The sequence below is a fragment of the Bos mutus genome, chromosome 24 (genome assembly GCF_027580195.1).
Source record: "Bos mutus isolate GX-2022 chromosome 24, NWIPB_WYAK_1.1, whole genome shotgun sequence".
In the NCBI taxonomy this organism is placed as follows: domain Eukaryota; kingdom Metazoa; phylum Chordata; class Mammalia; order Artiodactyla; family Bovidae; genus Bos; species Bos mutus.
The window spans coordinates 35,722,631-35,749,526 of NC_091640.1; the positions used below are offsets into that span (position 1 = coordinate 35,722,631).

General features: G+C 42.5%; 1 protein-coding gene across 4 annotated transcripts in view; it reads right to left on the reverse strand.

The window, feature by feature from the left end:
* YES1 (YES proto-oncogene 1, Src family tyrosine kinase) overlaps positions 1-26,516 on the reverse strand; it is a 63,880-nt gene extending 37,364 nt beyond the window's left edge. Inside the window, exon 1 of one of the 4 annotated variants that reach the window (XM_070361503.1) lies at positions 26,202-26,516. The gene's annotated coding sequence lies outside the window, so the exon portion shown is untranslated. Of the gene's footprint in view, positions 1-25,605; positions 25,625-25,889; positions 26,077-26,177 lie in introns of those variants that run through there. The other 3 variants (XM_070361502.1, XM_070361501.1, XM_070361504.1) reach the window with 3 other exon arrangements.
* Positions 26,517-26,896: the final 380 nt, after the last annotated feature.

The window sequence follows — 26,896 nt, forward strand, 5'->3', positions numbered from 1 at the left end:
GAAGGAAATGGCAACCCATTCCAGTGTTCTTGCCTGGTGAATCCCAGGGATGGGGGAGCCTGCCGTTTATGGGGTCGCACAGTCAGACACGACTGAAGCGACTTAGCAGCAGCAGCAGCAACCTTGTATTTATTTCCTCTAGGAGCAGTGGCTCAGTATTCACTAAACAAGTGTTCAAGGTGACTTTCTAGAATACAACTACTGCAAATAATGAGAAATGACTGTACATAATTATTTTGAGAGAAGATTTTCATAAGTGAGTCAAAAGTTAAACTTTTTGAAAACTGATTCAGTTCAGTTCAGTCGCTCAGTCGTGTCCGACTCTTTGCGACTCCATGAATCGCAGCACCCCAGGCCTCCCTGTCCATCACCATCTCCCAGAGTTCACTCAAACTCACATCCATTGAGTTGGTGATGCCATCCAGCCATCTCATCCTCTGTCGTCCCCTCTTCCTCCTGCCCCCAATCCCTCCCAGCATCAGAGTCTTTTCCAATGAGTCAACTCTTTGCACTAGGTGGCCAAAGTACTGGAGTTTCAGCTTTAGCATCAGTCCTTCCAAAGAACACCCAGGGCTGGTCTCCTTCAGAATGGACTGGTTGGATCTCCTTGCAGTCCAAGGGACTCTCAAGAGTCTTCTCCAACACCACAGTTCAAAAGCATCAATTCTTCGGCGCTCAGCTTTCATCACAGTCCAACTCTCACATCCATACATGACTACTGGAAAAACCATAGCCTTGACTAGACGGACCTTTGTTGGCAAAGTAATGTCTCTGCTTTTCAATATGCTATCTAGGTTGGTCATAATTTTTCTTCCAAGGAGTAAGCGTCTTTTAATTTCATGGCTGCAATCACCATCTGCAGTGATTTGGGAGCTCAAAAAACTAAAGTCTGACACTGTTTCCCCATCTATTTCCCATGAAGTGATGGGACCAGATGCCATGATCTTCATTTTCTGAATGTTGAGCTTTAAGCCAACTTTTTCACTCTCCACTTTCACTTTCATCAAGAGGCTTTTTAGTTCCTCTTCACTTTCTGCCATAAGGGTGGTGTCATCTGCATATCTGAGGTTATTGATATTTCTCCCGGCAGTCCTGATTCCAGCTTGTGCTTCCTCCAGCCCAGCGTTTCTCATGATGTACTCTGCATATAAGTTAAATAAGCAGGGTGATAATATACAGCCTTGACGAACTCCTTTTCCTATTTGGAACCAGTCTGTTGTTACATACTGCTAAATTTCCCTCTAAGAATATACTTTTAAATAATATAATCTAAAATGTTTAAAGTATTAAAGCATTTTAGATTGTATTAAACACATTAAAAATGTATAGCTTATTTTTCTATTTTAAAATTATATCTTTAAACGTATTAAAACCCTCCAACAATTTCTATACCACTTTTGCATTTTTGAGTGAATTAAAACTCATATGAGATGTTACATTGTATTGTTTTGCCCCAAATAGAAAAGTATTGAATTTGGTAGCTATGTATTTAATTATCAATTACTAAAACAAAAATCAATAATGTAGCAGATGAAGAATAGGTAGTTAAGACATTCAAATTTTTTGTGTATCTAATACTATACACATTTACTACATTTCATATTTTTTAATAAATGAGTAAAATAAGTAATATACATAAGGTAATGCACTGAAACAGCTGCCTGATTAAGTATATAGGTAAAATAATAAATGAATTTAATCATAATCAAGTAAAAATGTTTCTCCTGATTTGATGACAATGATAATTTCAAAAAGAGCTAAAATTCACTGAACAGTATGTTATAGCTACTGTGCTTATACTTAAAAATGGATTATCTCATCTAATTTTCAAAACACTCTTAAAAAAACAATTACTGTTACTTTCCTTTACAGATGCAAAACCTGATACACAGAGGGTTAAGTGACTTGTCCAAGATCACACAGCAAGTAAGGCAGTTAAGACTCCAGAGCTCCACGGTTTACCACGGTCAAACTGAACATCTTTAAAGTTTCAAGTTGTATAAATGTGTCTCTATTTTCTACTTTTCCATACTACCTGCAAGATATGGTCTGAGGTATTTATTACAAATGCAATTCCTTGCTCTGAATCCAGGTTTACTGAATTAGAATTTCTGGAAGCAGAACTTAGGAGCCTACATTTTATCAGACAGTCCCAAGTGATGAGCAGGCACTTATTTTTAACTAATGATGAGAGCCACCATTGTTAAGTATATGACTAACCCCTTATTTCTATGCCTGGATATTTAACATTCCATGAAACAAGTTACATTGCATTAATGAATTTCTGACTGGACACAATTTTCTCCTGTTGTCATTTTTAAGTACTGACAACAGAATCCTATACACTATAAAACATAAAGAAATGGTACACAGAAAGTATTTTTTCAACTTTTCCTAAATAAGATGAACACATAAAGTTTTTCATGATCTAATACCACTTCAAGGAAGAAACAAAAACTGAAATTATAAAATAAAAATAACAACTTCCTACCAAATTAGTGAGCTACAGCCAAGGCTGTATTCAGAGCAAAATTCATAGCCGTACACACCTATTACTAAAAAGGAATTACTACAAATAAACTACTTAAAACTTAGGGAAAAACAAAACCAAGTGAAAGTGAAAGCCACTTAGTCGTGTCTGAGTCCGATTCTTTGTGACCCCATGGACTCTAGCCTTCCAGGCTCCTCTGTCCATGGAATTCTCCAGGCAAGAATACTAGAGTGGGTTGCCATTTCCTTCTCCAGGGGAACTTTCTGACCCAGGGATCAAAGCCAGGTCTCCCACATTGCAGGCAGATTCTTTACCATCTGAGCCACCAAGGAAGCTCAAGTAGCCACTAGAAACCCCAAGAAAGGATTTTTATTTGTAAATTATACTGAGATTTCTTTTCCTGCTATTTCTAATTAATTTTTCTTTTAACTTTATTTCATTATTATAATGGAAAAACTTACAATACGATTTACAAATAAAAATCAATGAAATAGATACACCACGAGATTTCATCTTAATCCAAACATGGAAAGGGAGAGTACACAGTTTTAGGTGTGAGAATACTAGAGCAACAGAGGATCTGAAAAAACTATAAACAGGAACTTTGTACAGCTCTCTTCTAATAAAGTTTTAACAACTAGATGAAAGAGGTGACTATCTAGGCAAATGGAAATCAATAAAACCAATTCAGCTAAAAAGACAAAAAAAAAGAAAGAAAAAAGTTAGTAACTCAGTTAAAAGGAGACCTAAATAAATCAATAAGCATAAAAGCTGTCAAAAATTCTATTAAAAAATTATTAAAATATGTCATAGGTAAATTACTTGACACTTCTCAAGAAGAAATTAGTTCTATGCTCTTTTCGGTTTCCCTGGTGGCTTAGATGGTAAAGAATCTGCCTGCAATGCGGGAGACCTTGGTTCAACCCCTGGGTTGGGAAGATCCCCTGCAGGAGGAAGTGGCAACCCAGTCCAGTATTCTTGCCTGGAGAATCCCATGGACAGAGGAGCCTGGCAGGCTACAGTCCATGGAGTCACGAAGAGTCAGACACGAGTGACTGACTATGCTCTTTAATCTCTGGATGCTTTGAGAAGTTCCCTTTTTACTGGCGTTCAGTACCTGACACTGGTTTGGGGTTGCTATGGAACAAGCTAGGGAAACAGGGAAGTATCTAGTGAAGAGTTTCTGAGTCAGGCCAATCTTCCCACTCTCAAGAATCTTCTCTTGGGAGGGCTGCTAACAAATATCAGTCCCTAGCAAATTAAGAGTTTTTCTGAGGAAGCACCTGCACTGAAAAGCCCTTAAAGCCATCAACAACCAGTAGCAGCACTTTCCTTGGCATCACCAGATGTGACCACTTACTGTAGGTTTTTTTTTTTCAGACTTAGAATTTTTATTGAGAGTCTAGACCAGCCTAGCAAATGCAATGCAAACAATAAAAATGTATATTTTCTACTTCTTAATCTCAAAATATATCTGTCTTTTGATTTTTCTAATATTTTTGGTATAGAGATTTTCTAAGAGTGAGGCCATTTGTCTTTTTAGGGATGCAATTTTCTTAGTTCTAAATGTCTTTTCAACAAACACTGGGTAATCAAGAGACCTCCTTCCAGATCATCACCTAGGTTACTCAGAAATTCTCCATATTCATTCATGAATTCAAAAAACACTTTGAGAGCCTAAAAGTGGAGTTACAGCAGAGAACGAAACAAAGCGCCAGTGCTCAGGCAGCTTGCACTCTTACTGGGAACAGTGACAGACAGCACTGGGCATTGACTGGATGCCAGGCACGAAGTACTCTGGCACACGATAACCCACTTCATCTTTAAAACCACCCCGTGAGTTAAACGCTACTTTCTCTTTTCCTTTAAGGATGAGAAAACTGAGGCATAGGGATAATGTAACTTGCCTCAAATCAAAGATAGCCCCAGGCAGCCTGGCTCCAGAACAATGATGTGAGTCACATACGTAACTTTAAATCTTCTAGCAGCCACATTTAAAAAGGCGAAAAAAAATAGGGGAATTCCCTGGTGGTCTAGTGGTCGTGACTCTGAGCTTTCATGGCTGAAAGCCTGGGGTTCGATCCCTGATTTAGGGAAAGGGCAGCGAAAAACAAGCAGGTGAGATTATTTGTAATAACTTCTTACTTCAGTTCAGTTCCCTGGTGGCTCGGAGGGTAAAGTGTCTGCCTGCAATGCGGAAACCTGGGTTCGATCCCTGGGTCAGGAAGATCCCCTGGAGAAGGAAATGGCAACCCACTCCAGTACTCTTGCCTGGAAAATCCCACGGACAGAGAAGCCTGGTAGACTACAGTCCATGGGATCGCAAAGAGTTGGACACAACTGAGCGCCTTCACTTCCACTTTCAGTTCAGTTCAGTCACTCAGTCGTGTCCGACTCTTTGTGACCCCATGAATCGCAGCACGCCAGGCCTCCCTGTCCATCACCAACTTCTGGAGTTCACTCAAACTCACATCCATCGAGTAGGTGATGCCATCCAGCCATCTCATCCTCTGGCGTCCCCTTCTCCTCCTGCCCCCAATCCTTCCCAGCATCAGAGTCTTTTCCAGTGAGTCAACTCTTTGCATCAGGTGGTCAAAGTACTGGAGTTTCAGCTTTAGCATCAGTCCTTCCAATGAACACCCAGGGCTGGTCTCCTTTAGAATGGACTAGTTGGATCTCCTTGCAGTCCAAGGGACTCTCAAGAGTCTTCTCCAACACCACAGTTCAAAAGCATCAATTCTTCGGCGCTCAGCTTTCTTCACAGTCCAACTCTCACATCCACACATGACTACTGGAAAAACCACAGCCTTGACTAGACGGACCTTTGTTGGCAAAGTAACGTCTCTGCTTTTGAATATGCTATCTAGGTTGGTCATAACTTTCCTTCCAAGGAGTAAGCGTCTTTTAATTTCATGGCTGCAATCACCATCTGCAGTGATTTTGGAGCCCAGAAAAAGAAAGTCTGATACTGTCTCCACTGTTTCTCCATCTATTTCCCATGAAGTGATGGGACCAGATGCCATGATCTTCGTTTTCTGAATGTTGAGCTTTAAGCCAACTTTTTCACTCTCCTCTTCCACTTTCATCAAGAGGCTCTTTAGTTCCTCTTCACTTTCTGCCATAAGGGTGGTGTCATCTGCATATCTGAGGTTATTGACATTTCTTCCGGCAGTCTTGATTCCAGCTTGTGCTTCTTCCAGTCAAGCGTTTCTCATGATGTACTCTGCATATAAGTTAAATAAGCAGGGTGACAATATACAGCCTTGACACTCCTTTTCCTATTTGGAACCAGTCTGTTGTTCCATGTCCAGTTCTAACTGTTGCTTCCTGACCTGCATACAGATTTCTCAAGAGGCAGGTCTGGTATTCCCATCTCTTTCAGAATTTTCCACAGTTTATTGTGATCCACATGGTCAAAAGTGAGTCAAGTCGCTCAGTCACGTCCGACTCTTTGCAATCCCATGGACTGTAGCCTACAACGCTCCTCCGTCTGTGGGATTTTCCACACAAGAGTACTAGAGTGGGTTGCCATATCCTTCTCCAGGGGATCTTCCCAACCCAGGGATTGAACCCGGTCTCCCACATTGTAGGCAGACACTTCACCATCTGAGCCACCAGGGAAGTCTTCCGCACACAGTCAAAGGCTTTGGCATAGTCAATAAAGCAGAAATAGATGTTTTTCTGGAACTCTCTTGCTTTTTCGATGATCCAGCAGATGTTGCTTAACATACCCAAAATATTACCATTTCAACATGCATCAACAAAAACAGCTGAATTATTTACATTCTTTCTATCATATCAAGTCTTCACAATCTGGGTATATTTCACATCTCAATGTGGACCAGCCACATTTCAGCTGTTCAACTTCCCATGTGGCCAGGAGCTACCTGACACATGATAATTAACACTAAGAAACATGTATTTGCTTTTCCTTCCTATTCCTAGGGCTTCTCTTGTAGCTCAGCTGGTAAAGAATCTGCCTGCAATGCGGGAGACCTGGGTTCGATTCCTGGGTTGGGAAGATTCCCTGGAGAAGGGAAAGGCTACCCACTCCAGTATTCTGGCCTGGAGAATTCCGTGGATAGTAATATAGCCCATGGGGTCACAAACAGTCGGACACGAAAGAGCGACTTTCACTTCACTTCCCTATTCCTAGCCCAGAGCTCCTAAAACCCTAGGAATCTCCTGATAAGAGCAATAAAAAGTGAAGGAACACCTTCTGTTACTTACCACAAGGCCCTGAGTTTCTCTCAGTGGTAACCCCTAGAAAGCCCTTAATGGTGGGGCGAGGCTGGATGCCAGAGGAACCAACCAGGTCAGTGAAGTGGTGGAACTCTCAGACCCACCAAACACTCCCACCTCGGGGGAAGGAACAGAAGCTGGAGGTTGAACTAGCCACCAAAGGTCAATGATTTCATCACTGAGTGAGTCCTTCAGTTGTGTCCGACTCTTTGCAACCCCATGGACTGTAGTTTGCCAGGCTCCTCTGTTGATGGGATTCTCCAGGCAAGAATATTGGAGTGGGTTGCCATTCCCTTCTTCAGGGGATCTTCTCAACCCAGGGATCAAACATGGGTCTCCTGCATTGCAAGAAGTGAGGCCTCTGTAAAGAAGCCTCCAGAAAAATCCTAACTGAAGGGGTTCAGAGACCTTCCAGGTGCTGAATCGACCTGGGGGTTCTGGGAGGGTAGCTCACCTGGAAGCCCCAAGCCCTTTCCCACGCCCCTTGCCCCTCTTCTATCGCCCGTTTCCAAGCTATATCCTTTTATAATAAACCAGGAGCCAAGTAAATGAACTTTTCCTGGGTTGTTAGCCATCCCAGCAAATAATCAAACCCCAAGAGGTAGACTTGATAATATTAATGGAAGGTAATGAAATAGAGATAAATGAGGTGAGAATTTTTAGGTGAACTCTTCAGGTATAATTATGCTTTGCTACCATGTAGTTCCCAGGTAGACGGTAAAGAATCTGCCTGCAATGTACGAGACCCTGGTTCAATCCCTGGGTCAGGAAGTTCCCCTGCAGAAGGGCTTGGCAACCCACTCCAGTATTCTTGCCTGGGGAATCCCCACGAACAGAGGAGCCCGGTGGGCTACTGTCCATGGGGTCTCAGAGTCGGACATGACTGAGCGACTAAGCACAGTGCATGTCTATTTAAAAATAGTTTCTCCAGATTTTTGGTACTTGAAAGTTTATAGAGTTCTGCTAAATTAGGTTAGGGGCTTCCCAGGTAGCTCAGTGGTAAAGAAGCCACCTGCCAATGCAGGAGATGTGGGTTTGATCCCTGGTTCAGGAAGATCCACTGAAGAAGGAAATGGCAACCCACTCCAGTATTCTTGCCTGGAGAAACCTATGGATGGAGGAACCTGGCAGGCTACAGTCCATGGGGTCGCAAAGAGTTGGATACCACTGAGTGAGCACATGCACATGCGCATGTGCACACACACACAAATTAGGTTAAATGATGGGAATTCACTGAATACCCAGATCATTTCAAATAAGATAAAATACTGAAACATTAACTGCTAAACAAGTCTAAGTTTCCCTACTTTTAGAGAGAAAAACTAAAGATTCTTGGATTCATTAGAAATATCCAACTAACATAATACTGTAAATCAACACTTCAAGTAAAAAAAAAAAAGAAGGACTTCCCTAACGGTCCAGTAGTTAAGACTGTGCTCTCAATGCCGCAGGGCCAGATTCAATCCCTGTCTGGGGAACTAAGATTCCGCATGCCACGCAGTGCATCATGTGGCCAAAAAGAACAGCAAATTATGCTGTAAGGAAATGAACGTTTCTGGAGGTTATGGAATACATCTGTCAGTTTGCCAATGAGAAAATGGTGGTATGATAGAGAGTCCACAATTGATTACTTCTTAGTTTTCATCAGAAATTCAGGTTTTAAGAGTTGAGAATTTTAATTAATATATGTAATTAAAACTAAAAATTAATAAGGAAAACATCTTTGTATGCAAGTAAAAAAAGTATAAGGAATGGAAATGCATTTTGTTAAGGGAACGAAAGTAGGGGACAACTTAATATGGATACAGAAAGTTGTAGAAGATTTGCAAGAGAAAACTAAAAAATCTTTAGAAAGGAATTCTGTGTGTGGTCAGGACTAAGATTAGAATGAATTTCACTCAGTTAATGAATTTTAATATTAAAGGCAATATGGTACAAAACTTGAGTATGTTTTCTTTGTTAAGAGAACAACATTTTTGGGGGAGGAAATACTGAGCTGCTAAGTTTCCTTACCTTTTAAGTAATTTGTTAGAACCTTCTGTATTTCCTGTTGAAATCTTTTATTGTCATTTTATTAAATGAAAAGTACAAGTATTATTTCTCAGCGACCTGTGATCCTATTTGAAGCTTGGCATGCAACATTTCCATCCCCCAAATTGAGGCAGAACTACACCCTGTTTCGGCAAGAAGTAGCCAGAGCAGCTGTCACTCCAACCCCTCAAGGATCTGGGGAAAGTTAAAACAGTAGCGGGGACTCAAACTAAGTCCTCCCCAAACCAAGTTCCATTATCAAGTTTAGGATTAATCTCTTTATCCAAAACTTTATCCTTTTTTTGTCCCCTCTGACTGCAATCCTGTGCTAACTGAACACTAATCTACCAGAATCAGATCCCTACAAATAGCTATTGTAGATATCATCAGTAACATACAAGATTGGGTCATTTCTTTAGGGCAAGACAGCTAACTGACTCCTGAGCCATGGACCACCTGGGCAGAGAATCATAAACCAGAAACATCCTGACTCCCAAAACTATGATCCAGAAATGTCACAAGACCATGGTTAATCCCAGCCTCTTTGTTCTTCCCCTTTAAGAATATCCCCAACTCTGAGACCCACTCCGGTATTCTTGCCTGGGAATCCTATGGACAGAGAAGCCTGGTGGGCTACAGACCACTGGTGTCGCAAAGAGTGGGACACGAAAGACCAAGTTGCAGTGGACCCGAGGCTTGTCTCCCACTGCCTTGCGCAGGGCCCTTCATCAAATCCTGTTTTTGCTAACAACTCCCGCTGTCAAGAGTTTGCCTTTCTGCACTGCAGACACACCAGCTCTCTGCTTGGTTTCAGAGCCTGGGACATCTTATACCAAAAAATAAATAAGTAGTAATCAAAACAAGATGTGGATATATCGTAGTGTACAGGAAGCATCCTGAAGAGGCTCTTGCTTGCCAAATGTAGGATGAAATTGAGCAACAAAAGGAATAGCGACAGTAATGGATTATAACCTGTTGGCTAAAGAGAAAATCCAAAAATCACTCTGATAACACAGGAGAGTGAAAGGAAGATTTTCTTAGAGAACCCCAACTAATAAATGTAGAAGGAATTACAGGATTAAGAAAAGCATTATTCTGCAGTCATTTCAATAACCAATTCAGGAAAGACTCACGTTCATGGAAACTAAAACTATTTTTCCATGTATCAACTATTAATGAAGAAGAAAAAAATGCTAACTTTACAGTGGAGAAGCCCAACAGATATCACATTACCAAAGCAGAGTTAATACTGCCAATAACAGGACAGACTAACAAGCGGTGCCTTGTTCCTGACGGGCCCTACACGGCAGGGCACAACACCCAGACGCAGTATTCCTCCCGTAATCTGCATCCAATCACGAGGAAGCACAGAGAAATCTCAACGAGGTACACTGAACAAAACAAGCATTCTGACTTTTCAAAAATATCAACATCACGAAAGATAAAGGCTGAAGAACTATCCAGATTGAAGGAGACTAGAGAGACATAACTAAATGCAGTGCATTGGATTCTGGATTTTTGCTATAAAGGACATTATTGGGATAATCAGAAAAATGTGGATTATGGACTGCTGCATTAGCATCTTAGGGCTGCTAGAAAAGAAGGAAGGAATAAAAGAAAAAGGCTTAAAACAACAGAAAGTATTCTCTCACAGTAAGGGAGACTAGCAGTTCAAAATCAAGGTGTTGGCAGGACCATGCTCCCTCCAAAACGCTGGAGAGAACCTCTCCCGCCCCTAACTTCTGGTTGTGGGTGGCAGCCCGTGGGGCTTGGTTTGAAGCTGTATCACTCCACCTCTGTCCCTCTGGTCACATGACACTTTCCTCTTAACAGGACACCGGTCATAATGCACTGCTGCTACTGCTGCTAAGTCGCTTCAGTCATGTCCGACTCTGTGCGACCCCATAGATGGCAGCCCACCAGGCTCCCCCGTCCCTGGGATTCTCCAGGCAAGAACACTGGAGTGGGTTGCCATTTCCTTCTCCAATGCGTGAAAGTGAAGTCGCTCAGTTGTGTCCAACTCTTAGCAAGGCCATGGACTGCAGCCTACCAGGCTCCTCCATCCGTGGGATTTTCCAGGCAAAAGTACCGGAGTGGGGTCACCCTAATTCAGTATGACTACATCTCAACTAGATCACATCTGCAGACACCCTGCTTCCAAATCAGGCTGCATTCACAGGTGGTGGGGCCTAGAACTTCTAGCAGAACGCAATTCAACCTACGACAATGGTCTATTAGATGACTGCATTATGGGGATGTTAAAACCCCCGAATTCGATTTGACGGTAGTGTGGGTGTATAAGAAAGTGTCCTTGCTTTAAGGAATACACACTGTAGTACTTAAGGGTAACAAGAATGACACTTGCAAGTAACTTTCAAGATGGGGGTGGGGGTGGGGAGGATACCCACCTCCAGGGGAATCTTCCTGACCCAGGGATTGAACCCCAGTCTCCTGCATTGCAGGCGGATTCTTTACTGACTGAGGCAAAATGTTAGCAACTGGTACATCTGGGTGAGGGAGCTCGAGGAATTCTTTGCACTATTTTTGTAACTCTTCCGTAACTTTGAAATTATTTCCAAATAACAAGTTTTTCTAAAACCACACATGAAATAATACCTATGAATAAGCTTAACAAAAAAATGTTCAGAGTCTATATTAAAAAAATAAAACACTGTAGGATATAAAGAACCTTAATAAATGGAACCATGCCACTTATTTTTAGATAGTAAGATCCATTATTATGATGTCCATTCTTCCCTAAATAAATCTAAATAATTAACAGTATCTACATCAAAATCACGATGTTCACATGAAGAAGTAGATGCATAAGAACAGCTGAGAAATTTCTGAAAAGAGAAAAAAATGAGGAAATGTGTCCCACTAGTAACCACAACCTCATGGTTCAAAGAATAGACTGGAGTTGGAAAGCTGGTGGCAGTCTTAGATTGTAATTGGAATAAACCTAACTTCTCAAAGCCTACTTCTTCACTTGCAAAAATAAAGACATTGAGAATACTTAACTCAGTTGCTTTCTCTGGCAGCACACACGCTAAGACGTGAACCAGACAGAAAAGACGGACACAGCCCCCACGCAAGGACAGGCAGGCTTGTGAGGGGCTTAGGGCTTCAGAGATTTCAAGGGAAGAAAAAAGTAAGAAAATCCTTTCATTAAACAAAACGGCTACACGTCAGAACATTTAAGCCAGATTTTCAAAAGAAAAAAGAATACCCAACTCAGAGTTTTGTAAGAAACAATCAGGTAAAATACGTTAAAAGTATTTGTTGTTGTGATGGACACACATGTAAATAATGATTAGCTGCTGCTCCTGCTGCTGTTATCAAGGTCACAATTACCTTCACCTAGCTATGTGGTACTGGCCAAAGACTAAACACGTAAATATCAGAAAATAAAGAGTGCCCTCAAACAAGCCTGAGAGTAAGAATCTGTAAATGCTAAAGGTGGCATTCTGAATCAGCGGGAAAAAGGTAGAGATTTAATAAACAGCTGGTGTGCTCCATCATCTGACGAAGAAAAGAACTGGAGTCTTATCTCACAACATAGATAAATTTCAGAGTAAAAAGCTAGATTATTTGCAATATAAACCAAAACAAAAACCCATAAATAGAATTTTTAAAATGATTGTCAGTTGTGGAAAGTATTCTTAGAATACAAAATCCAGACGTTACAAAAGGAAAATTATTTGCAATAACTTTTTAAGATTAAAGAAAAATATTAGAAAAAATAAAGACAAGCAGAGATATGAGGGAAATGCTTGTAACATTAAAGATTAGTATCCATAGTATACGAACAGTCTGTAAACATCTATCAGAAAAAGACATCTCAAGAGTAAAACTGGCAAAGGTTACGAGCAGCCAGTTTACCACCTGGAAAAATGCACAGTAGCCTTCAACTGAAAAAGCAAATAAAAATTGTTCACATATATAACAAAAATAAAACAATGTTCACAGACATTATGGGACAAACACCCATGCTCATATACTCCAATTTATTTTTTCTTTAAAAAACAAAACCCAGAAATACATAAAAAGAGCTCTAAGCGTGTTAATATCCCTGACTCTGAATATCAAAAAGAAAGAGCAAAGTTTATAGGGACATTAGAAGATTTAATAATTGCAGAAAGGGGAAAATACAACAGAAAAAGAAAAAAAAACATGGAAAAGGAATCACTGGCCCTTGCCTTTAGAAGGAAATGAAGCTTTATCAGGTCGGACCACTCACCAACACAGGAAAAGTACCATTGACAGATGACCCAGAGTGAGTATTCCTGCAAACTCCAAAATGTGGGTAAAGGATTCCATAAAGCCTGCTGGACAACTGTTAAAGGTTACTTTTTTGTATCAATAACATTCCAATTGTTTATAAATGGTAACTGTTTAATAAACTGACAGAATTCTGTCCAGATTCAAAGGCAACTTTCAGTGTCTGCATTTATTAAAATTCACCTTTTAAGATGTCATTTAATTCTTTCTTTTTTTGAGATGTCTGTCTCCATGATTTCTATTACTGGTGGGGTCCTGCGAGTATCAGAAATGTCTTTCAGAACCTTCCAATGGATTCGTTGAGACCTAAAAGCCTGACATCAGTTAAAGCTATGCCCTCTTATTATCTCCTAACTAGTTTCTTATACTTTTTTACTAGCTTTTCCACGAAAGAATATCCTCTTGTTACAGAAGTCAGGAGATTAAAAAGAAGACATGTCAGCTCTTTTTTACTACCTATTATTTCAACTTTCTGCTACTGCAGATCTGTGGTTTCTTTCTTCTAGCTGTGGATTGATCTCTAAGAGTTGTCTATGCTGTCAGATTTTCCATCTTGTAAGCATCAATCATCCTAAAACTCCTACTCATCCTCTGATGATATCCTAAGAGGTTCTTGACGCTCTCTTCCACTTGACCTTTATTACAAGCTCCTCCTTCTGACTTAAGTTCGATACATTAAAAAAAAATTCAAAATCAAAAATTAAGCCCCAGGAGAAGTGGCTTAAGGGAGCAGGGTGGGGGTGAGGGGTGGGAAGGAAAGTGCGCCTTGAGATTGGGGAAAAGGGAGGTTTTAGCTCCACTGTAATTTCCACCTACCACTACCCCCACCAAATTCTTTGATACAGCTACTGTCTTTTCTCAATCACTAACAATGCTATAGAAATGCAGATAAAAGTCCCGTTCTATTCTGACCCCCTCCCCTCCCAGAGTGTTTCCTAAACTTTTCATATAAAAAAGTCTAGGGCATTTTTAGAGTTTTCATTACTTTAGGTGGTAAACTGCCCACTACAGTCTTAAACCATCATTATTAGTTTGCTTCTGTACTCAAATAAAGTGCTGCACTCAATATGCCAGCAAATATGGAAAACTCAGCAGTGGCCACAGGACTGGAAAAGGTCAGTTTTCATTTCAATTCCAAAGAAAAGCAATGCCAAAGAATGCTCAAGCTACCACACAATTGCACTCATCTCACACACTAGTAAAGTAACGCTCAAAATTCTCCAAGCCAGGCTTCAGCAATACGTGAACCGTGAACTTCCAGATGTTCAAGCTAGTTTTAGAAAAGGCAGAGGAACCAGAAATCAAATTGCCAACATCCGCTGGATCATCGAAAAAGCAAGAGAGTTCCAGAAAAACATCTATTTCTGCTTTATTGACTATGCCAAAGCCTTTGACTGGGTGGATCACAAGAAACTGTGGAAAATCCTGAAAGAGACGGGAATACCAGACCACCTGATCTGCCTCTTGAGAAACCTGGATGCAGGTCAGGAAGCAACAGTTAGAACTGGACATGGAACAACAGACTGCTTCCAAATAGGAAAAGGAGTACGTCAAGCCTGTATATTGTCACCCTGCTTATTTAACTTATATGCAGAGTACATCATGAGAAACGCTGGGCTGGAAGAAGCACAAGCTGGAATCAAGATTGCCGGGAGAAATATTAATAACCTCAGATATACAGATGACACCACCCTTATGGCAGAAAGTGAAGAGGAACTAAAGAGCCTCTTGATGAAAGTGGAAGAGGAGAGTGAAAAAGTTGGCTTAAAGCTCAACATTCAGAAAACGAAGATCATGGCATCTGGTCCCATCACTTCATGGGAAATAGATGGGGAAACGGTGGAGACAGTATCAGACTTTCTTTTTCTGGGCTCCAAAATCACTGCAGATGGTGACTGCAGCCATGAAATTAAAAGACGCTTACTCCTTGGAAGGAAAATTATGACCAACCTAGACAGTATATTGAAAAGCAGAGACATTACTTTGCCAACAAAGGTGCGTCTAGTCAAGGCTATGGTTTTTCCAGTGGTCATGTATGGATGTGAGAGTTGGACTATAAAGAAAGCTGAGCGCCGAAGAATTGATGCTTTTGAACTGTGAGTGTTGGAGAAGACTCTTGCGAGTCCCTTGGACTGCAAGGAGATCCAACCAGTCCATCCTAAAGGAGATCAGTCCTGGGTGTTCATTGGAAGGACTGATGTTAAAGCTGAAACTGACAATACTTCGGCCACCTAATGCGAAGAGCTGACTCACTGGAAGACCCTGATGCTGGGAAAGATTGAGGGCAGGAGGAGAAGGGGAAAACAGAGGATGAGATGGTTGGACGGCATCATTGACTCGATGGACATGGGTTTGAGTGGACTCTGGGAACTGGTGATGGACAGGGAGGCCTGGTATGCTGCGGTTCATGGGGTCACAAAGAGTCGGACACGACTGAGCGACTGAACTGAACTCAAATATTGTTGCCTGAATTAAGAAGATACCATCTATGTCTACATCTTTCAAATAAATATTCTAACCATGTTTACCCAACTAAATTGTACAGCTTCAGGCAACTACTAGGTTACTTCCTGTCCCCTACCAAGGCAGGGCCTGCAACTTTTCCACTAAAAAGCCCGTCTCCCCTTCTACGGTGCAACGTTGTTACTGGAAGGTAACTGCCCTGCCAAGGACTATTTGTCTCAGTTCTACTTTCAACCAAACGCCCCCATATGATACCATCAATGAAGGGAAACTGACAAATGCCAGAGTTCTTAAGAGCATGGCTGCCAGAGACATAGCTAGGGACTTCCCTGGGGGCTCAGATGGTAAAGAATCTGCCTGCAGGAGACCCAGGTTCAATCCCTGGGTCGGGAAGATCCCCTGGAGAAGGGAATGGCTACCCACTCCAGTATTCTTGCCTGGAGAATCCCATGTACAGAGGGGCCTGGCGGGCTAAGCGGGCTACAGACCATGGACTCTCAAAGAGTCAGACACAACTGAAGAAAAAAAAAAACCACGAAAAATAAAAGCTAGGGACTATGACATAAAGAAAAACCCACTTACTAAAAGTACTTTTCTCACCTCTCCTTACATGTACATGTCACTGCTAAATCAAATCTCAGTTTCTCCATCAGACTCGAGTAGTGTTTATTTGAATTCATCCTGAGCATCAGTGCCATTGTTTAGCGCTGGGCCTGTCACTGCAAGGAGTCCTGAGGTTACCACGTGAGTTTTCAGTGAGGAGCTGGCTGCTGACATTGCTTTCTTCCATGCCCAGGCTAGACAAACACTGTCAGCAAACTGCTGCACTCTCCCACATTAAAAAAAATATATATATTTAACATGTGTCTACTATGTGTTATTGTTCTAGATACATGGGATAACTTCAGTAAACAAAAGCAAGATCCCTGCCCTTGTGGAGCTTACATTCTGGTGGCAGCCATTCCAAGCATTTAGAGTTGGCACAGTTTTTTGCTGTTTGGCTACGCTGCCTGGCATGCAGGGAGGCCAGCTCCCAACCAGGGACAGAACCTGTGCCCCCTGCAGTGGGAGCACAGACATGTAACCACTGCATCATCAGGGATGTCCCTGGCACAACATGGTAAAACCTATCTGCCAACCCTCGTGGAGACTCAATACGCACAGGCAGTAATGGACAAGTGCTGGTGGTGATGTACTGTAGATGTTCTATGTGGGATAATAATGCTACAACATCAAGCTGTATTCCCACAGGAAACAGTGCTCCAGCTTATTAGTGAAGATAAAGGGTACATTCTTAGATGAGAAAATGAAAGAAATAAAAGGAAGCCAAGGTGGTAAAGGAAATCACTGCCAATGTAACGGACACAGTGGCCACAGAGTAGCAAACAAAATTTCCATTCAGAGCTTGAGATGAGACTTTTCATCCAGAGAGCAAGGAATTCAAAGAACAAACAATAAGATCTAAAGGAACAAGCCAGTATGGAAGAATCCTACTGGATTTCCTCTAGAAGGAAGTGCAGCTTTGAAGGCTGGTGGGTCTGCACCAAGTTCAGGAAACCACCATCCTCCCCATGGAGCAAACCAGAAAGTTTATCTCCTTCTGCAGCATGAGCCCAAAACGTGATGAGGACAATGTAGATAAGACAGAGCTTTCAGCTATTTCTACCAACTCATCTAGGAATAAATCATGTACTCAGCAGAAAAGAAGGCAATACTGTACAGCTTGATCCAGCTTTGAAATTGGAAAACTGATACGAGCATAAACTACAGACATATATATGGGGGAGGGGTGCTGACTTTATACATACAGACCATATATACACTTTATAAACCCAAGCTTACAAAAGAACAGCATTTACTACAGTTGAGTTAGAGTAGTAACTCATTTCTGCATACTTCTTTGTTCTTTTTATTGATAAATTCGAAAAAAAATTATTTAATTGAAAAAAATTTTAATGTCATTATTTTCTTTATCCACACTGTATGGCTTGTGAGAAGCTTATGAGATCTTAGTTCCCTAACCAGGGATTGACTCCGGGCTCTCCGTTCTAACCACTGGACCGCCAGGGAATTCCTTGATGAATTAAATTTAGATAGGAAAAAAAACTTGATTGGAAAAGCATGTGAACACTGTCTCTTTGCAATCGGGCTGTACATCCTGTTTCATAAAAAAGATAAATAATGCTTTGGAATTAGTACATTAATTTTCCATTACAAACCCAAACTTGTAAAAGGAAAGCACTTGCTACAGTCTACTGTAATAACCCATCTTTTTCAGCACATATAGTATCTGACTTTGACACCTATTATGAAATATGCACCACAAAGCTACTTCCATTAAAAAGAAAAGTCTAGGTGTTGAAAATTCTCAGCCCCAATGCAAATGCACACTTTAAAGAAGAAGGAAAAAGATAAGAAATCCCCCTTTCCATCGCTGCTCCTTAACCCTAAGGAAGGCATCTCATAAGAAACACGCTCACTGTCAGTCATTCAGGCACATCAACTAGTCACGTGACCTCGGCAAATTACATATCCTTGTTGCTCCTCAATTTTCCTTTGTGTGTAATGAAAGCCTATCTTACACATAATTCTTCTGTGTTTTTGGAAAGGCATTTCAAAGATTTAAGTTAAACATGATAATGTATAGCAAAGCATATGTCATAAAACAGGTTTTATCCCTTCCTTACCCAACGCCTAAGAGGAGGAGTGAAAGGGTGTGAGACAGATAAAAGGACGTGAAAAAGAAAATCACAGACTCCGCATTACGGCCACTGCCCAGTTTTCCCTTCTGCCTTCCTTGTTTTCGTTTCTCATTCCCAGTCTTTTGACCTGCTTCCATTTTTCACACTGTCCTACACGGTCGGAGCAGGAGGCAAGCTTCAGTACAAGCGGGCGGGAGGAACTAGGGAATCTCCTGTCCTTATACCAAGCTTAGAGTCCTCACATCCTAATATGGAGCTCAGAGCAGTAATTTTTAAATAGTGAAAAGCAGGGAAGGTGGGGAGAGAGGGTGGCTGGCAGAAATACAGGTTCACCCACTGTATAATCAGAGCATTTGGTAGGCCAGGTATTTCCTGTGTTCACGGAGCCTGGTGAATTAAAAAAACCAAACCAAACCTGAAACCAATCAGAACATATTTACCATTGAAACACTGTTATATCTGTATATTAGGCTTTTACAGGTAAACTCTAATGGGCTGCCCAGAATCTAACCAAAAAGACAAACCCTACAGAAGAGAACTTTTTCCGGAAAAAGTATTTTTACTTTCAACCTTAAAATTGTAGCTTCTTTTCTTTCCCGTCCTTCTCTTTCTTTCTATTCAATACTCTGGAAATCTTAAAAAGCTAACCATTTTCAAATGCCCATGGCTTGTTCTAAATATTAATTACACATATTAAAGAAAAATATCCAAAACTACTAGTCTGCCCTTTTGTCAATTAAAAAAGTAAATTCGTTTTAACACTAATGGCTCTTTTCCTGACACAATGGGGCACAGCTGCCATCCAGTCATGACTGTTAACTGACATCACAACTATGAGCTTCAATGAATCAGTAAGTCCTCACTTTTCTAATTTTACTGCAAAATAAATCTGAAAAAAATTTTAAAAGCCTTGCTTTCAAATGTGTTTTCTTCTAGTAAAACTTCTAGGTAGGTGTTGGGGAGCCTGTGCATGTGAGTCACTAATACCTGTAAAGAACTAACATCTAGAAAAACATCAACTCAAGCCTAAATTCAATCAGTTTACTAGAATCTAAATCTATGCAGTGCAAAGAAAAGTTTCAGATGTATCACACCCTAATACCACCAAAAATCAGAGAAGTACTCTAACGGATTATCACACTAAGATCAATCTAAAAAATTCATAACAGCCTTCTAATTATAGCCAGCTCCACCCAACTGTGAATTCCTAGAAGGCAGTAGTCATGCTGCCATCATTTTCATAACATCAAAACTGGCACTGTATTTGCTGCATCATAGGTTTAATAAGTGCCCACTTATTGAATGGAATACACTGCATTTGCTTGAGGAAGTCCAGTGTTAAGTCTATTGGTCAATTTTTTACCCTAACTTTTACCCTAACTAGATATATGATATCTAATCAGGTCTCAAATTTTAGACTCCAAAGCATTTCCTTAATATTTTTATCAACATAAAAACCTTCAACTGTAGTAGAGTCACATAAGGCGTTAGAGAACATGTGGCCGAACTATATCCCCATTTCAAATGGTGAGACTGAGGCCTATGGAGTTCACTGAATTGACCAAGACCACATAGCTTAGTGGCTAAGAATCCACTTGCCAAAGCAGGAGACGCGGGTTCGATCCCTAGGTTGGAAAGATCCCCTGGACAAGGAAATGACAACCCACTCCAGTGTTCTTGCCTGGAGAATCCCATGAACTGAGGAGGCTGGCAGGCTGCAGCCCATGGGGTTGCAAGAGAGTCAGACACGACTGAGTGACTAAATACCAACACACACAGCTCTTTCCTGTCAGAAGTGGAGTTAAAATCCAGGTGGCCTTTGACCTTTTAGTCCTGTCCTTATTACATTATGTTACCTTCTCTGCTCTTTTTCAAATGCTTGACTGCTATTATTTAAAAAGTATCCGAAAAAAATAAAAAGTATCCGTAAGGTGGAAAATATCAATACTAATAGCATTAGAGTAAATCTAAGAAATCCACTGGAGAAGGGAATGGCAACCCACTTCAGTATTCTTGCCTGGAGAATTCCATGGACAGAGAAACCTGGCAGGCTACAGTCCGTGGGGGTCTCAAAGAGAAGGACACAACTGAGCAACTAACACACAAAAAATCAATAAACTTGCCATGGAACGGTTTTAAGTATTGACTTATGCAGCAAAAGCCACTGATTTTCTCCACCTCATCCAAATTTCTACTCAATGCTAAGAAACTGAAAGTTACATTAAAAAAATTCAAGAAGTGACTATCTCCTGTAATCAGTTTAGATCAACGCATTGTTAGGAAGAGGCTGAAACCAGACAGTCTTTAAATTTCAGTGGTCAGTCTTTTCCTCCCAGTACTTCCTGTCTCCACCCCCACCAATAATTCAGCAGACATATCCTATGACCTATGCATTCTTTCATATGTTAGTTACATCAAGAAGATGAAGATTTCTTCATCGTTTTGTCCTTGAATATATGAATATTATTAAGTCATAATTATAATACTGACTGTCACTGATAAGATACCACATGTATTTTCTTAGAATCTAAGATTTTGGGTTTTCAACATTCATAAACTTTACTAGAAACTAGTATAACTTCAACAACAAAGTTTCCAGTTTATGTTAGAAATATCAAAATGATCTTTAAGTTCACATTTACAGTTGAAACTTTTTAAAAAGTTTTATAAAAGTGATTTTCTAGGCCAAAACTTTGAAGGTTAAAAATCTAAACAACTTGTTTTAACATTAGCTTCTGAAAAAGCATTAAGCTACTTTTGCAAAATTTTAGTACAGGTATGTTCTTGCCTGGAGAATCCCAGGGATGGGGGAGCATGGTGGGCTGCTGTCTATGGGGTCGCACAGAGTGGGACACGACTGAAGTAACTTAGCAGCATCATACCTTAAAAACATGTGTGGATAAAGTCTGTGTATATAAACTCATATAAATATACACTGAACCACATCCCTGTATACAATTCAAGATTTATTAAGGATTTATTCTCCTAGGGACTGATCTCAAAGATTCATGTGAAACAATTGCTTACTACAGGTCAAGTATATCACGGTCATGAGACAAAATAATTAGAAAGGAAGGAGAACTATGCTTTGATACCAGGGTTCTATGGGAGCACACAGAGTGGGGGTCAACACACCAGTGTCTTGTAGAGTATGTGCCACAATAACAACGTCAAGTGTGCAGTCTTCGGCACATCTTCCCTCCTTTTGGCTATGTAAGTTTAAGAGCTACTTCTCCCAACACTCTCTATCCCCTACCCCAAACTGACCAAATCTTGAACCACTAAATTTGAAAACCTGAACTAGCAAGGGGAACTACCTAGATCTTCCAATGGTATGGTAAAGAGGGGCTTCCTTGGTGGCCAGAGACAAGGGTTTGATCCCTGGGTGGAGCAGATCTGGAAAAGGAAATGGCAACCCACTCTAGTATTTCTGCCTGGGAAATCCATGGACACAAGAGCCTGGCGGTCTACAGTCCATGGGGTCGCAAAGAGTCGGACACGACTGAACAACAACAACGGTAAAAGAGAGAACAGATGTCGCTGCTCTCTGCTTGGCGTAATCATAAACTGAGAAACATTTCAGAACCTGCAACAATTTGCCTGCAGCATCTTCCAGGCTGGGGCTTGCCATATACAGCTGATGCCATGTATGCATTTGCTGATGTCCATCTTCTCATACCCCAGAACAAAGGAAGAACAACAGGAAAAATAATCTGGGGTTCCCACTTGAAAAACTCAAGCAGTCACAGGGGAGATGCCCTGTGCAGCTAGCTCTAGAAATAATCCCTCTTGAAGGTCTTTCCACTTCCTGGAAGAAAAGCTGAGAGTCCAAAGAACCTGTGTATCAGCTCTGCCACCCACCAAACAACAGTAACAGCAGCAGCACTTCCAAGAGACACAGTTTAAAGCAGCAGAGTATGTGGTTCATATAAGCTTCAGAGAATCTGAAATCCCATCTATACTCAAATAAGGGGCACTGCTATGGTGGGGGGGGGGCACGCAGGAAGCACGGCTCAGTCCATCAGTAACCTCATAGTACATTACCCTGTACTCTCAACTTACAGCATTCCCTCTCTGCCCTGGAGCGAAGTTCAAGATCTTAAAGAATAACACCAGGTAAACCCAAGCCAGGAGGTGTTGCTATCAAGTCTGCTAGTTCCAAGACAACAGTGGTGCTGCTGCAGCCAACGATTCCTTGGCACATAGACGTGTTAAAATGATACTGGCAGCGGCCCCGGCTCTTCTCTTTCACCCTCTGCTGTTACTACAGCTCCTTTGGCTAAATCTGCCTCTGAGTTTAGACAGGAGCTGGATGGTTCATAATCACCCAGCAGCTGCAGCTGAGCAATAGGCAGCCTAATTGTGGCGCTGGAGCAGCTGAGAGGAAGAAAAGAGAGACGACATACCCCACTGCAGCCACACACAAGACCAACCAGACACCAAGATACTTTAAGAGGAACAGATGACTTCCTTTAAAGAAAAGCAGTTGTACCTCGCTAGAGGAACTTGTATTTGTGTTATAGACCTGTTTAAACGTGAACTCAAGGTGACCTAAGCCATGCAGCGTTCTGAACAATGGAAGACCTCAACTAAAACTTCCTGTAAGTATTTCACACAACAAAGCCAGCGCCACAAACATCACCATTATAACATAACTGAAAGTTCCTGTGATGTAAGACGTGGCACAGACATGATCTCTTCAACTCTGCTTTACAGCAAGGCCAAGAAAGAACACGGCAACTACAGCAACCCATTCCATACAGCAAGTAAAGCACAAGGCCACGATTCACAGCATTTCAGAAACTCCAGTACCACAGTGTCCCCTGAAACAAAACACTATCTCTTCAGGTGCTGTTCGGCACATCTTCATGAAGTCTGAGTAAACTAAAACTTATTTTAAGCTGATAATTTTAAGATATCCTTAAGAATATCAGAACGGAGGCTGAAATGACTGATCTGAAGGATTACTGTTCCAGTAAACTGAAAATGGATGAAAAGATCTATTGCTTTGATACCACAGTTAAATTGAGTCTTAATTACCACAACTTGCTGAAAAATAGGGTATATTTTATATCTGATGACAGAACAGTGTCCACTAGTTTAAAAACATACTCTGATTACCTACTATTTGTTACGTACAACATGCAAAACTGAAGACGATTTAAAGTTAAATCTGGTGTCTTGTCTCAAAATATTAACGTAATTAACGTGTTATTTACATGCAGAAGTAGTTATATACACCTGCTGGTTATCTGCCAGTTACCATTTAATAGGTCTAACCTGTTTGCAAATGGGCAACCCAAGCAGTGTTCTAAAGTCATCAAATACTAAGTTCTTCCATGAAGTCTTTCATAAAGCACATTACACATAGGCTTCTTTAAAGAGGGGAAAAAAAAGTTTCACACAGACTAAAACACAGATTCAGAAAAGCAATCACAGCTTAATGAACCACACACTTGCAACGCCCTTGTAACCACTACCAGGAGCCAGGTCCCAATCACAATTTCCTCCCTCCTCTCTAATCTTGGTACTTCTCTAGAAATCACTTTCTTGCAGGTTTTTAAAAAAATACATAGTTTTATCACCTCAGTTTGCATTCTAAGTCACCAGACCTTGTACTGCTCTTTAAACATTTTTGATACTAGGCTGCTGCTTTTTTTTTTTTTTAAGCTATAATGCTAATAGGAACTAACAAATAAGCCTTGTCTATGTTAAAGAGATTCACTAGATTAAGAGCTAAATGTGTATACAGAGAAAAATTACATTAATTATTTACTGCCTAAAGAGATGCAAAACTGACCTCTATTACATAAACAAGACTTAGAGCACGTGTCAGTAATGTTTCATTTACACTGGTTCACTGCTATTCTTTTAAAATATTTATTATTTTAACACAACATATCATGAAGATTTGCACATTGATTTTTCAGCTTGAGAACCTACTGATTTATAAAAAACAACTTGAGCCATGTATTAATATTACACTTCAGCCATAAGACAAATTCCACCTATCCCATAAGATAGGTCAAAGCTGTAATTTCACTTTCGGTTAAACAGAAAGGAGTCAATTTTGTGGTTTATGAAGTCAGCAAAAACATACTGCAAAATTAAAGCTATTATAACATTACGGTGGTTACAGCAGAGTATGTATTTTAAGAACCCTTTTATATTTCATCCTGGAAACGTGGATATGAACTGTCTTGTGTTTAGATTCAGAGCAGTCATTTTTTTTTTTTTTTCAAATTTAGGACCCAATGAATTGTCATCTAACATTCAAAATCTCCACTGAAGTTTAGCTAATATCCAAAAATTAAAATACAATTAAATGTCCTTTTCTTAAAGGATCAACTATGGCAGGGGTCTAATATATTAGTACAACAGAATAAAATATAAATATTGAAATACAACTTTCTCACAGAATAGATGAAAAACCATACTTAATGCACACAAGATCCTCGGCTTGTAATACAGGACACTTCATTACCTGTCCATTCAAAGTGTTTCCTGTCCATTGTGTGCTAACCATTGTGCTAGTTAAGAATTAAATTTACCACTTTGCCTTAAATGCCTATAGTCACATGTATGTATTTGTAATATTTTCCTTAGCGTGTAGTTTTAACTACAGATAATTTAACAGGATGGCTTAAACACACTTAGAACTGTCAAGATAACTTTGTCACTGCATTCCTGGAGCTGCAATGCACGAACATACCACAATCACATATGTGTGTACGTGAGATCACCTACGTGCACGCACGTACCAGTGGGAACACACACACATAATAAATGGCATATACATAAAGTTTGATCCCAGTGGAGACTGAACTTTTCATTTCTCTAACAACTTACAAATCGTTAGACCATGTGTCAGGCCGTGCCCGTTTTAATTAATTAAGCAGTAATTCTACGCGATCCGAACCGCCTCGGGTCCCACCCACCACAAAACAAGATCAGTCCCTAGGTCGGACTTGATTTTCGAAGAGCTTCTTAAAACAACGCTGCCCCATGCCCAATAGAGCGAAAGCTGGAAGCAATTACCAAGAAGAAAAACACACATTAAAACAAGATTTTCTATAACACATGCGGACAGAGAACCGAACCAAGGCGGGAGGCGGAGCGGCAGAACGGCTGTAAAAGTGCACGCTGAAAACGGCATATTTCCCAACCCCCAACCCAAAACAAAGGAAAACTTTAACATGTTGCGGTTTTCAATCAAACCAAGTGCAGCCGGAGGCTCCCCCGCCCCACCCCCGCCCGCACTCCCGGCACAGATGCCGTGGGCACAGCCGACCCGTGGACCCGCGACCCCGGGCCGGGAAGGGCCGCTGCCTCCGCCTCCCATTTCGGCCCGAAGGGGCCCCGCCGCCCCCTCGCCGGGAGGCCCTCCAAGCTTACAGACGCGGGTGCGGGACTCCCGCCGCTCCGGGGACCTTAGATCGGACCTGGGCGGAACTGGGAAGGACTGGACGGGGCGGAGACCGAGCAGGGGGCGAGCAGGTAGCGCCTGGAAGGAGACACGCCCGCCGGGCCGGCCGGGCCGGGGGAGGGGAGAAGTTTCCCCCGAACTTCCCGACTCGGAGCGGCGGGGGCGGGAGCGGCGGCGCCTCCGGGCGCTGGGCCTAGCGCTGCGGGGCCAGGGTCGGCCGCCTCCACCCGCGGGGCCGCCGCAGGCTCCTTACCTGCGCTCCAGCCGCGCTCGCATGAGTCGCCGCAGCAGCAGGGAAGGGTGGCGGGGAGGGGGCGGCGGGCGGAGACCAGGCCCGCGGCGCCCGCTCCCGTCCTCCACCTCCTCGTCCCGGGCGCCGGGCGGCAGCGACGACGGCACAGCCGGCCTCCGGCTCTCCACTTGAGGAGGAGGGAATTCCCGGGCTCCCCACCCCGCGGCCTCACGCTCCACCTTCTCCCCGCGTGGGGCCCGCCCTCACTCCCGGCCCCGCCCCCCATGCCGGCCCGGGGGCGGGGGCTACCTGCGCGCGCGGTCACCCGCTCACCGGAACTCGTGCCGCGCCCGGCCCGGCTCCGACGACCCCGCCTTCCGGCGCCGCCGCCGCCGTCGCGCGCGCCCCCTCGGGGGGCGGGCCGCCCCTCCCGCGGTCGCCGTCTGCGGCGAGACCGAGTCGCTAATCCCGACCCAACATGGCGGCGGGGCCCGGGGCGGCTTCCCGAGGCGGCTCAGGCTGAGGGGGCGTGAGGAGGCGGCTTTTCTCCACGCGGAGAGCAGGCCCACAGCGCCCCCTCCCCGCTCGGGGACCCCGCGGCTGCCGCGCGAGATGGGGTGGGCTGCCCGCCCCCTCGCTTTCTCGCGTCCCTTCGCCCCGCTCTGTGTAGTGCCGAGGGCTTTGTTTTCGTGGGGGAGGACCGGGGAGTTTGGGGGGCTGGCTCTTGGCTCCTCGATACTAGGCTTCCGCACCCTTTATCGTGGGTAGTAAAATCTCAGTCGCGCCGCGTGAGCCAGGGGGGCGTTCCTAACAACCTCATCACCCGCCTGATCGCCGTCCAAAAACGCTCGCGTCTGGCCGCCTTCCGACCCGGGGATCCTGTCCCAGCCCCGGGAGCTTCCTGTTGACTGTAGGTCGAACCAGCCTTGCCGGGAGAGGGGACCGAAGCCGAGTTCTATTGGCGACTCTCCCGGTAATGGTGGTTTGGGCTTATCTTGGGACCGCGTATTCTTAGGCGATGCTGGCGA